Here is a 10,472-nt window from a genome sequence, read left to right as displayed (position 1 = left end):
AGGGGACGTAGACAAGGGTGTGACACAAGTGGCCAGATAGTGAAAACCCTGAAGAACTCAGGCTAAATTCTGCAGGGTACTGGAATCCTGAAAACACACACCCTTTTTATTTTAAAAAGCATATTCAGTCTTAAAAGGAAACTACCGCCATATTTTAAAGTATACTTGAAAGCACATTGTGTTCAATTTTCAGAATCTTAAACAGACATGATACCGAATTCAAGAGTGAAAACTAAATGAAAGCTGTATCTGGAAAGGCAAATATGGAGAACGTGTTCCAGGCTACACTTTAGAACACAAATATTTTGATGCTCGTAATGCAGCCCGTAGGTCAATGTGTATTTCCCCCTCTCAGTTCGCTGAAATTAATGGGCATGTTTTGGCACATCAAGCGAAATAACAAACTTCTTAATTCTCTTTGTGAGAGCCATTCAGGCTGTTAACAGGGAAAATACTATTTGACAACCTGTAATTAGAGGAACTGCTCCCAACCTGCATCAGGGGTACAGGGACCCATCACTCTTGGTCCTTTGTAATAAGAAGAAAGAATCCTCGTGAACCCACAAACACGCTGCAAACGAACACTGAGTCATCAGCAAAGGACGTGCTTTAGAATCCCCACAGATGGGTGTGGGGCAGTTGGCTGATTGCAGTTTCTTGTGAAATTACTGGGCGTGTGAGCTATTAGGTGACAGTGTGAGCTGATAGACTTCACCGTCAACGCGTTAGGGTTTAACTGGCAGAAGTCCTGTTTTCCTTTGATGACAGTCCTGAGAAGTAAGTGTTTGTAGACTGTGTCCTGCATGCCATCTTCCTGCCAGTCCCATCTATAACCAAGCTGGCTCCAGCTGGGTGGGGGGCGCCTCGGACTGTGGGAGCCACAGAGCATGCCTGCGGGACTCTGGCTTCAACACTCTACTACATGCTTCGTGCCTCAGTTTCCTCCCTTACAGTCGCAGATTACACAAGGTAACCCCTGAAGAGAACTCACCACCTCCTGCCATGTGCCATGTGTCAGTTTCTCAACAGCCTGAGAGCTGTGCTCTGTACCCTCAGAGTCCATTGTCTCCCTTGCTATTTCTGCTTCTGTGCTGCTCATCATCTTACGGAATCACAGCAACTCCCACACATCTCGCTACAGGGCAGTTCTTAGATGTGAGGGGTCATCCAGGCCATGCCCCTTCTACCAGTCAGTCTTTTGGGAGCTCACGGGCCACACATCTAACCTGCCATTCCCCAGGGGACACTGGAGTGACTCTCGTGATAATCAGGCTATGTAATTTCATTGGTTAGGACCCACCCTCAGTCCCCTCACTGTAGCTTGCCCTCTGGTCAGGTGGTAAATCCTCCAGGCCCTCAGGGAAATCTCACTGTTCTCATGAGGCTGACGGCAAATCATACCATTGAACTTGTGATACAAAATTTGGACAAACTTATATGTATTTTCTTGTCCTCATGGAATTATCTCCAAATAGTTAATCAAGTTTGCAGATGCAATTAGATGGATTGGTATGGTGTGGGGTTCAGATGGCCTGGGAGGATGGGTACCAGCCCTGGACCTAAGAATGATGATTTTTTTTTTTTAGGTTAATTTGTGCTTTTGTTTGCCAGTATAACTTAATTACAGTGATCAGAAAACTTTCTTGATCTAAAAAATACATTTTACACCACAATCCAACAAACACATATCTAATATGTATACATATATAAAAGTGAAACAAAAGTTTTGCCAAAAACTTCTACCCTGAGTGTTAATTTTTTTTTGAGACTTATTTTTCTAAAGCAGTTTTAGGTTTACTACAAAATTGACAGGAAAGTACAGAAATTCCCCGTATACCCCCTCCCCTCACATGCATAGCCATTATCAACAGAGTGGTACCTTTTTTTTTTTTTTAAGCCAGTGATGGACTGCATTGACACATAATCACCAAAGTCCACAGTTCATCTTAGGGTTCACTATAATGAAGTGAACAGTGTTGCACATTCTATGGGTTTGGACAAAAGTATGATGACATATATCCATCATTATAATGTCATTCAAAGTATTTTCGTTGCTTATAAAAGCTTCTGTACTCTGTGTATTCATCTCTCCTCTCCCCCCAATCTCCTGGCAACCACTGATCTTTTTACTGTGGTTATTGTCTCCATAGTTTTCCCTTTTCCGGAATGGTATATAGAACCTATTTTTCTTTTTCTTTTTTTTCCAAAAGAGAGGTTCTAAGCCTTTATGTCTGTAAGACCACTCATGGTCCACCCATGCACGGACCAGACAGGCTCTAGGCGGCAAACTCCCCCACTAAATACTATAGCTTTCCTTTCAGTATTGAGCCCTGTCCCACTAGTCCTGTGCAACAGCCACGTGAGCTGCAGAGGGACACGGGTTGGGTATTTGCTCATAGGAAGGCCACAAGTTTTGTGTCCCTTGTCACAGTGCACCCAGATTCCTGTTGGGTATGCTGTAAAACAGAGGAGCTGTTTCTTCAGACCCCCTGCTCTGAGCACACCCCAACCTTAACGGTCTTGAACAAGCTATCATGTCTAATTGGAATAAAGGCAAGTCTTGAGATTTGCCCTCCGAAAGTGCCCAACGTGACAAACCGTAGATGAGGAGAAAGGATGCCAGAGCAGCTGAACAGGGCTCTCACCAACCAAAGTGGAGACAAGCAAACATCGGAAAGGAGAGTAACCATGGTTGACTGAAACACATTCAACCTATAAAAATCCATGAGCTCATCATAATTCTCAAAGAGAGCAAACACACAAACAAAAGCCCTTCCCTAACTTGCCTTCTTTAGAACCAAGAGTTATACCAATGCTTTCCTCTGAAAATTCAGTTAGGCAGGGGGAAGAATGAAGGCCTTATTCACCTTTCCTGCAGAATCCATATTTGGGGTTACTAAACAGCCCCAGCTGATAAGAAAACAATCTTTTGTATGGCATTAGGCGAGCTAATAACCACAGGTGATAAGATGAGAAAATCCCCTTTCATAGCCCCTGATGAAATAACTCAGGGCCCTGAGGTAGATGGGGCTAGATACACTCAGGGTTCCAGATGCGCACCCCAATAGCTTTCAGCTCCTAAACCCAGACAGCTACCTGAGCAAAAGGAACAGTCAGGAAGCCCGTGGAACCCTGATGTGGTTTCCTGCTTAAATTGTTCAGACATAACCACCTCAGGGCTTAGGGACCTCCTTTCCAGAGACAGGAAACAGTGAGCCATTAAACCACTGCAGGACAGTCAGACCCACCAGAGGACAGATCCTCTACAAGACAACTGATCTGACCTCTTCAACAATATAGTGAAAAAGAGAAGTGAGGGAGGAGTCCATTTAGCTTAAAAGTGATACAAGAAATAAAAACTCAAAAATTCTGTCCTTCATCTGCATGAACCATATTTTAAAGATATCTTGGAAACAATAGGAGACACTTGACTTTCTAATAAGTATGAGATGATGACAAAGAATGATTGTTCATTTTCTTAGGTGTGGAAAATAGGATTGGTATTATATAGGAAAGGGTACTTGATTTTTAGAGGAGGACATTAAAGTAATTAGGGGTAAATGCCACAATGTATGTTATTTAGTTTAAAATACTTCAGCTAAAAACAACAGTTGTAGCGATATAACAAAATGTTAACAGTGAAATCTAGGCGGTGTGTATATGGATATTCATTTTAATATCCACTGTATGTTTGAAACATTTCAAAATAAAAAGTGAAAAAAAAGAGGTAAAAGATACATGGCTTAACAGCAGCTCCTTAAGCAAAAGATGTGGTGATTCTGTGTAGGACAAGAGATGAGAGCTGGTGTATCACCAGCAAGGTGGCAGCAACCCCCAGGCACATCCCTGGAAATAGGGTTTGCAGACATAGAACAGTGGTCATCCTGCAGGTGAAGAACTGGAAGAGACATTTGGGAAAGATACTTGGAACCACGCTCTAGAACAGAAGTGACAAATAGATCTTGGATGGTGGCCGCCATGCTGAGCATCTTCCCAGACCATCCTTCAGGTCAATGGGAAGAGTGCTCTGAGCAATGGGTGATGGACCATCCTTTCGCCTTTCTGAAATCCTGACCTTTATGGACCCACAACATATATGAGGGGAGAAGTTAGAGAGGAAAGAATCTATACCAAGTGAGTTTAAAAAGAAAGAAGGTTTGGGTTTGATATGCAAAATAATGTTAGCGACATGCAAATGACCCGAGAGGAGGTACCCAGGTTGTATAGGAACCTTCTACACAGCAAGGGCCCAGCCTGGAGGACACAGCCCATCCACCCAGTTCCTGGAGGACAGAGAATACCCTTGTCCACCCCAGGCAGAACCTCTCCGTGGTGGGAAAGGGAGATGTCAGAGAAAAGAGGAACTCAGTCCGTTCTTGGAAAGAAGGCTAGAGGAGGATGTTCAGGTGCACACGTGCACGTGCACACGGACGTGTGTGTCTTCCTATTACGTTTGTGTTTTTATTTCCTTGATTTCTGCTCGCATATTTTTTATCTCCTTCCTTCTGCTTGCTTTGTGTTTATTCTGCACTTCTTTTTCTAGGTTCTTGAGGTGGTAGCTCTGATTATTGATCGGAGACTTCTCTTCTCATGCAGGTATGAGGCTTCTAGTGCAGCCTCCAACAGCTAACTATCAAAATGAAAAGTCTGATCATTTTTATTTTCATTTGGTTAAAAGTATTCTGAAGTTTCTCTGGACTCTGATTCATGGATGATTTAGAAGTGTGTTCTTTACTCTCCATCTATCTGGGGATTTTTCACTCCTCTTTCTGTTACTTCTAGTTTAATTCTTTTGTTGTCAGAACATACTTTGTGTGATTTCTATTCTTTTAAATCAGTTAAGGTGTGTTCTAAGGCTGAGAATGTGGTCTACCTTGGTGAACGCTCCATGTGAGCTTGAGAAGAGTGTGTATTCTGCTGTTGGATGGAGAACTCTCTCAATTTCAATTAGGTCAAGTTGATTGATAGTGTTTAACAGATCATCTGATTTCCTGCCTCCTTGATCAATTACTGACAGAAGCATGTTGTAGTTTCAGCTACAAAAATGGATTTGTACATTCTCATTTCAGTTCTATTAGTCTTGCTCTATATATTTTGACATATTTTTAATGTATTGTGAGGTTCATGCATGCTTAGTGCTGTTATAGCTTCTTAGAGAATCTATCATGTTACTCTTCATTCCTGATAATCTTTCTTGTTCTGAAATCTGTATTGTCTGAAATTAATACAGTTCCTCAAGCTTTTGTTTGATTAGTGTTCTTTTGATTAGTAGCATGGTATTTCTTTCTCTGTTTCATTCTTTAGGGAGATTTTCTATCTAAATATTTATATTTAAGTGGGTTTGCTGTAGACAACATAGTTGGGTTTGGCTTTATGTCCACTCTGCAAACCTCTGTCTGTTAATTGGTATGCTTAGACAACTCATATTTTAAATGACTATTAATACAGATGGATTGGTATCTACTATCTTTGTAACTGTTTTATAGTCACCTTATTTGCTCTTTTTTCCCTATTGGTGCATTTTGTGAGTTCAGCTGAGCATTTTATATTATTGTATTTTCATATTTTCTTAGCATATCATTTATACTTCTTGAAAAATTTTTAGTTTTTGGCCTAGAGAGTACACTATATAGAGAGATATAGATATATATAGTTTTTTTTTTTTTTTTTTTTGCTGTACGCGGACCTCTCACTGTTGTGGCCTCTCCCGTTGCGGAGCACAGGCTCCGGACGCGCAGGCTCAGCGGCCATGGCTCACGGGCCCAGCCACTCCGCGGCATGTGGGATCTTCCCGGACCGAGGCACGAACCCGTGTCCCCTGCATCGGCAGGCGGACTCTCAACCACTGCGCCACCAGGGAAGCCCACACTATACATTTTTAACTAACCTTAGTCTGCCTTCAAAACAACACTCTACAGCTCCATGTGGTACAGGTACTGGCTATTCTCACATTTTCCCTCCTCGTTCTCCTGTCATTGTCATCATTCACCTCACTTAGTCACCCAATACATTGTTATTATTACTGGTTTAAAAAAACAACTACTTTTAGATCAATTAAGAACAAGAAAAATAAAATATTTTATTTTAACCTCCATCTATTCCTTCTCCAGCAATATTCCTTTCTTTGTACAAATACAAGTATCTGATCTATGCAGTTTCCTTTCTACCCAAAGAACTTCTGATATTTCTGTGTGGCATGTCAGGTGGCAATGAGTTCCTTCAGTTTTGTTTTAGAAATTACTTTTTTCTCATTCATTTTTAAATAATTTCTCTAGATGTAGAATTCTAGGTTTCTTTTTTCTCCAGCACTTTAAAGATGTCAGTCCACTCTCTTCCTTCTTGCATGGTTCCTGGCAGAAAGGTCTCTCTAATTCTTACACTTGTTCCTTCAGAGTTAAGGTGGTTTTTTTCACCCTCTATTCTGCTTGGGGTTCTCTGAGCTTCCTGGATCTGTGGTTTGGTATCTGTCATTAATTTGGGACCATTCTTAACCATTATTACTTCAAATATTTCTTCTACCTCCCTTTCTCTTTATTCTCCTTCTGGTATTCCAATTACACTTATGCTACATATTTTGATATTGTTCTATAGTTCTTGCACGGTCTGTTCTGCTCTTTTTTTTCTTTGCATTTCAGTTTGAGAAGTTTCTATTGGCTTCCTTCAAGTTCAGAGATTTTTTTTCTTGGTGTATTATTCAGTGTTCTCCAGAGAAAGAGAGCTAATAGAGTGGAGAGGGATGTTAATGAATTGGCTCATGTGATTGTGGGGCAACTGTGAAATATGCAGGGTGGATCAGCAGGCTGGAAGCTCAGGCAGGGTTTCTGTGCTGAAATCTTTTTTTAAATTTTTATTAATTAATTTATTTATTTATGGCTGCATTGGGTCTTCGTTGCTGTGTGCAGGCTTTCTCTAGTTGCAGCGAGTGGGGGGCTACTCTTCGTTGCAGTGTGCGGGCTTCTCATTGCGGTGGCTTCTCTTGTTGCAGAGCACAGGCTCTAGGCATGAAGGCTTCAGTAGTTGTGGCTCGCAGGCTCTAGAGTGCAGGCTCAGTAGTTGTGGCGAAGGGGCTTAGCTGCTCCCTGGCATGTGGGATCTTCCCGGACCAGGGCTCGAACCCATGTGCCTTGCATTGACGGGCAGATTCTCAACCACTGCGCCACCAGGGAAGCCCCTGTGCTGCAGTCTTGAGGCAGAGTTGCCTCTTCTTCAGGAAACCTCAGTCTTTGCTCTTAAGGCCTTCAACTGACTGGATGAGGCCCCCCCGCCACATTACAGAGCATTAGTAACCTTACTCCATGTCTGAGTAGAGTCTGAGAAACTGATTTAAATATTAATCACACCTAAAATATATCTTCACAGCAACGTTTAGACTAGTGTTTGACCAATAAACTGGGCACCGTAGACCAGGCAGGTTGACATAAGTTAACCACCACAGTCTACCCCTTGTCAATTTGGCACCCTTCCACATCTCCTTAAACCATACTTACTTCTATAGCCAAACACCACAGACTGGGTGACTTATAAACAACAGAAACTCTATTTCTCACAGTTATGGAGACTGGAAGTCCAAGATCAAGGCTCCAGCACAGTCATGTTCTCGTGAAGGTCCTCTTCTGGTTCATAGCCAGAGCCTTCTCACTGTGTTCTCTTGTGGTGGAAGGGGCAATGACCCCTCTGGGGTCTCTTTTATAAGGGCATGCATCCCATTCATGAGGACTCCACCCTTATGACCTAATCACCTTCCAAAGGCCCTACCTCCTCCAAGTATCGTCACCCTGGGGATTAGGATTCCAGCATATGCATTTTGGTGGCAGGGGCTCAGGCACAAACATTCAGTCCATAGCAGGTAAATACCCAGGCGTGTGATTGCTGGCTTATATGGTAATTGTATGTTTAATTTTAAAACAAGCGAAAAACCCTGCCAAATGAATTTCCAGAGTGGCTGTACCACTTACATTCCCACCAGTGATGTGTGAGAGATCCAGTTTCTCTGAATCCTCACCAGCACTTGATATTGTTATTGTTATTTTTTTTTAGCTGTTCTAATAGGTGTGTAGTAAACCATTTCATCATGGTTTTAATTTGCACTGCCCTACTGGCCAATAACGAATATATTTTCATGTGCATTTTTGCCATGTGCATACCGTCTTTGGTGAAATATTTGCCCATTTCTTTTACTGTTTCATTTTGAAAGTTCTTTATATATGCTAGATATGAGCCTGTTTTCAGATATGTGGTTTATAGTTATTTTCTCCAAACCTGTAGCTTGTCTTTATACTCATTTTTCTTTATTCTTTCTTCCTTCCTTTCTTTCTTCCTTCCTTTCTTTCTTTCTTTCTTTCTTTCTTTCTTTCTTTATTTATTTATTTATTTTTGGCTGCATCAGGTCTTAGTTGCGGCACACGGGATCTTTCGTTGCAGTGCATGGGCTTCTCTCTAGTTGTGGCGTACCGGCTCCAGAATGCCTGGGCTCTGTAGTTGCTGCCAGCGGGCTCTCTAATTGTAGTATGTGGGCTTAATTACCCCACAGCATGTGGGATCTTAGGGCGACCAGGGATCGAACCTGCATCCCCTGCACTGGAAGGCAGATTCTAAACCACTGATCACCAGGGATCACTCAGTTTGGCTTTCTGGGCCTAATTCTGTTTGCTTATGGGGAACAATTGAAAAAGAACAGCATTCAAAGCTTGTTTTGGAACACAAATAGACGATTTATGTAATTAGCCCGGGTGCAATTACATGGCGCACCATCAAGTGGCATCTTCATGAACTAGATTGGCACCAACTAATTCTTATAAACATAAATAGATCGAGTTGTTAAGTAACAGGTAATTGCAGAGAGCACATGATATTCTCTCTGGGCAAATCAGACTACCCATGTTTAATCTGGCTTCTGTACTGCTCAGGGGAATCAGAAAGAGGTGGAGGGAGGCTATCAGAATGATGTGCTGAGTAGTCTGGGTTAAATTCAAAGAGATATATGAACAGCCCTGTGATCTAGATAAAATGCAAATGCAGCAGTGAATGATAAGAACACATTTTTCACCATGGCTTTACTCTCCTTCAGAGGAATCCATTATTCTTAAATTACACACCGAAAACTATTTGCAGCAGATATTATAACAAGCGTGAACAACTTTTTATGTATAAAGAGCTCATGCAAAATTAAGAAAAATATGAAGACCCAAATATTTAAGTTGTCAAAAGATGTGAAGAGTCATGTCCCAGGGGAAGTACAAATGACTGATGCACATGTGACAAAAATTAAATTTCACTAGTAAGCAAAGAAATGGAAAGTAAAGCCATGAAGTGATGCCTTTTTGTCACCCATACTTCTAGCAATAATTTAAACATTGATATTGCATTTGCTTTTATCCCTCTGGAAACCCCATTGGATGCCCTCATAAAAGCACAGAAAATACACCCATGAGAGCAAAGGAGGAAGGAAAGTTGTTCTGTCTAAGGATGACTTGAGACAGGCACGGGGACAGGTGTTTGTGGATGGGTGAACAGAGCGAGGGATGTCACAGCCGGCAACATCCCGGAAGTCTGCCCTGTTGCCCTGAGCTCAAGTTCATCGGGAATAGTGGAGGCCAGGAGTAGGAGTGACACAGACACCCAGCACTGATGGGAGGTCGGCGTCTAGAGCAGCTGCAGCTCCGGGCCCTGGACATCTCCCACACCCTGTCCAGACAGCAGATACCTGTGCAAGCCACCCACCCAAAGGCAAAACCAGAGGATTCTTCCCTGAAGAAATGGGGAAGTCCCAGGGTTTCCAGAGTGGTGCTGGTACCCACAATCAGCCCCACCCCTTCTGGAATGTGGACCCACAACATGATCCGCCTGCTGGTCCACGCCCACACCATCGCAGTGTGGTCAGGGAGGGGGCCTTGCCAAAGGGGCGGAGTGAGGCCACTTCAGGCCCCACGGTGGGGAGAACACAGGAGGAATGTCACAGCAGGGGGCATGAAGATAAGGGAGAACCCACAGGAAAACTGACCCAGAAGTGTGGATCATTCTGCAACAGAAGAGCTCCTTCATAAAGGATTTGAGTTTGTATTTTCAGAGTTGTTCAGGAAGATGTAACAAACGTATGAAAATAGGATACTGCGACAAAGGAACACTTGGGAAACAAGAAGACCTTTTAGAAATGAAATCAACTGTTTCAATAAAACGTGGAGCTAAAAAAGACAAGACAGAAAATATGAAAGGAAATGTTAAAAAGAGACAGAAGATCAATGCAGGATGGCCATCATTTGACTAAAAGGGAGGGTCTCGTTGATCCGTGAAACAATACAAAGTCTTCAGTTTCAGAGGCCACCAAGAGTTCACAATGATTGAAATAGACCACAGATTCAGCCTCCTCTTTTAAGACTGTGAAAATATTAAGGATAAAGAGAAGATTCTAGGAGCTTCCATAGAAAAAAGCAGATCACCTGCAAAGGCACCAGAGCCGAAAGGGCATCAGAATG

The 10,472-nt window shown here is 42.5% G+C and overlaps 1 non-coding gene across 1 annotated transcript; it reads right to left on the bottom strand.

Annotated features, from left to right (window-relative positions):
• Positions 1–2,376: 2,376 nt before the first annotated feature.
• On the bottom strand, positions 2,377–2,507 carry LOC115861032 (small nucleolar RNA SNORA11). The gene has a single exon (XR_004042658.1). It is a non-coding gene; the product is annotated as a small nucleolar RNA SNORA11 (small nucleolar RNA).
• Between the last annotated feature and the right edge of the window lie 7,965 nt (positions 2,508–10,472).

This window comes from Globicephala melas, chromosome 9 (genome assembly GCF_963455315.2).
Source record: "Globicephala melas chromosome 9, mGloMel1.2, whole genome shotgun sequence".
Classification (NCBI taxonomy): Eukaryota; Metazoa; Chordata; class Mammalia; order Artiodactyla; family Delphinidae; genus Globicephala; species Globicephala melas.
The sequence above is the reverse complement of the archived record's forward strand: the minus strand, read 5'-3'. Positions and strand labels throughout refer to the sequence as shown.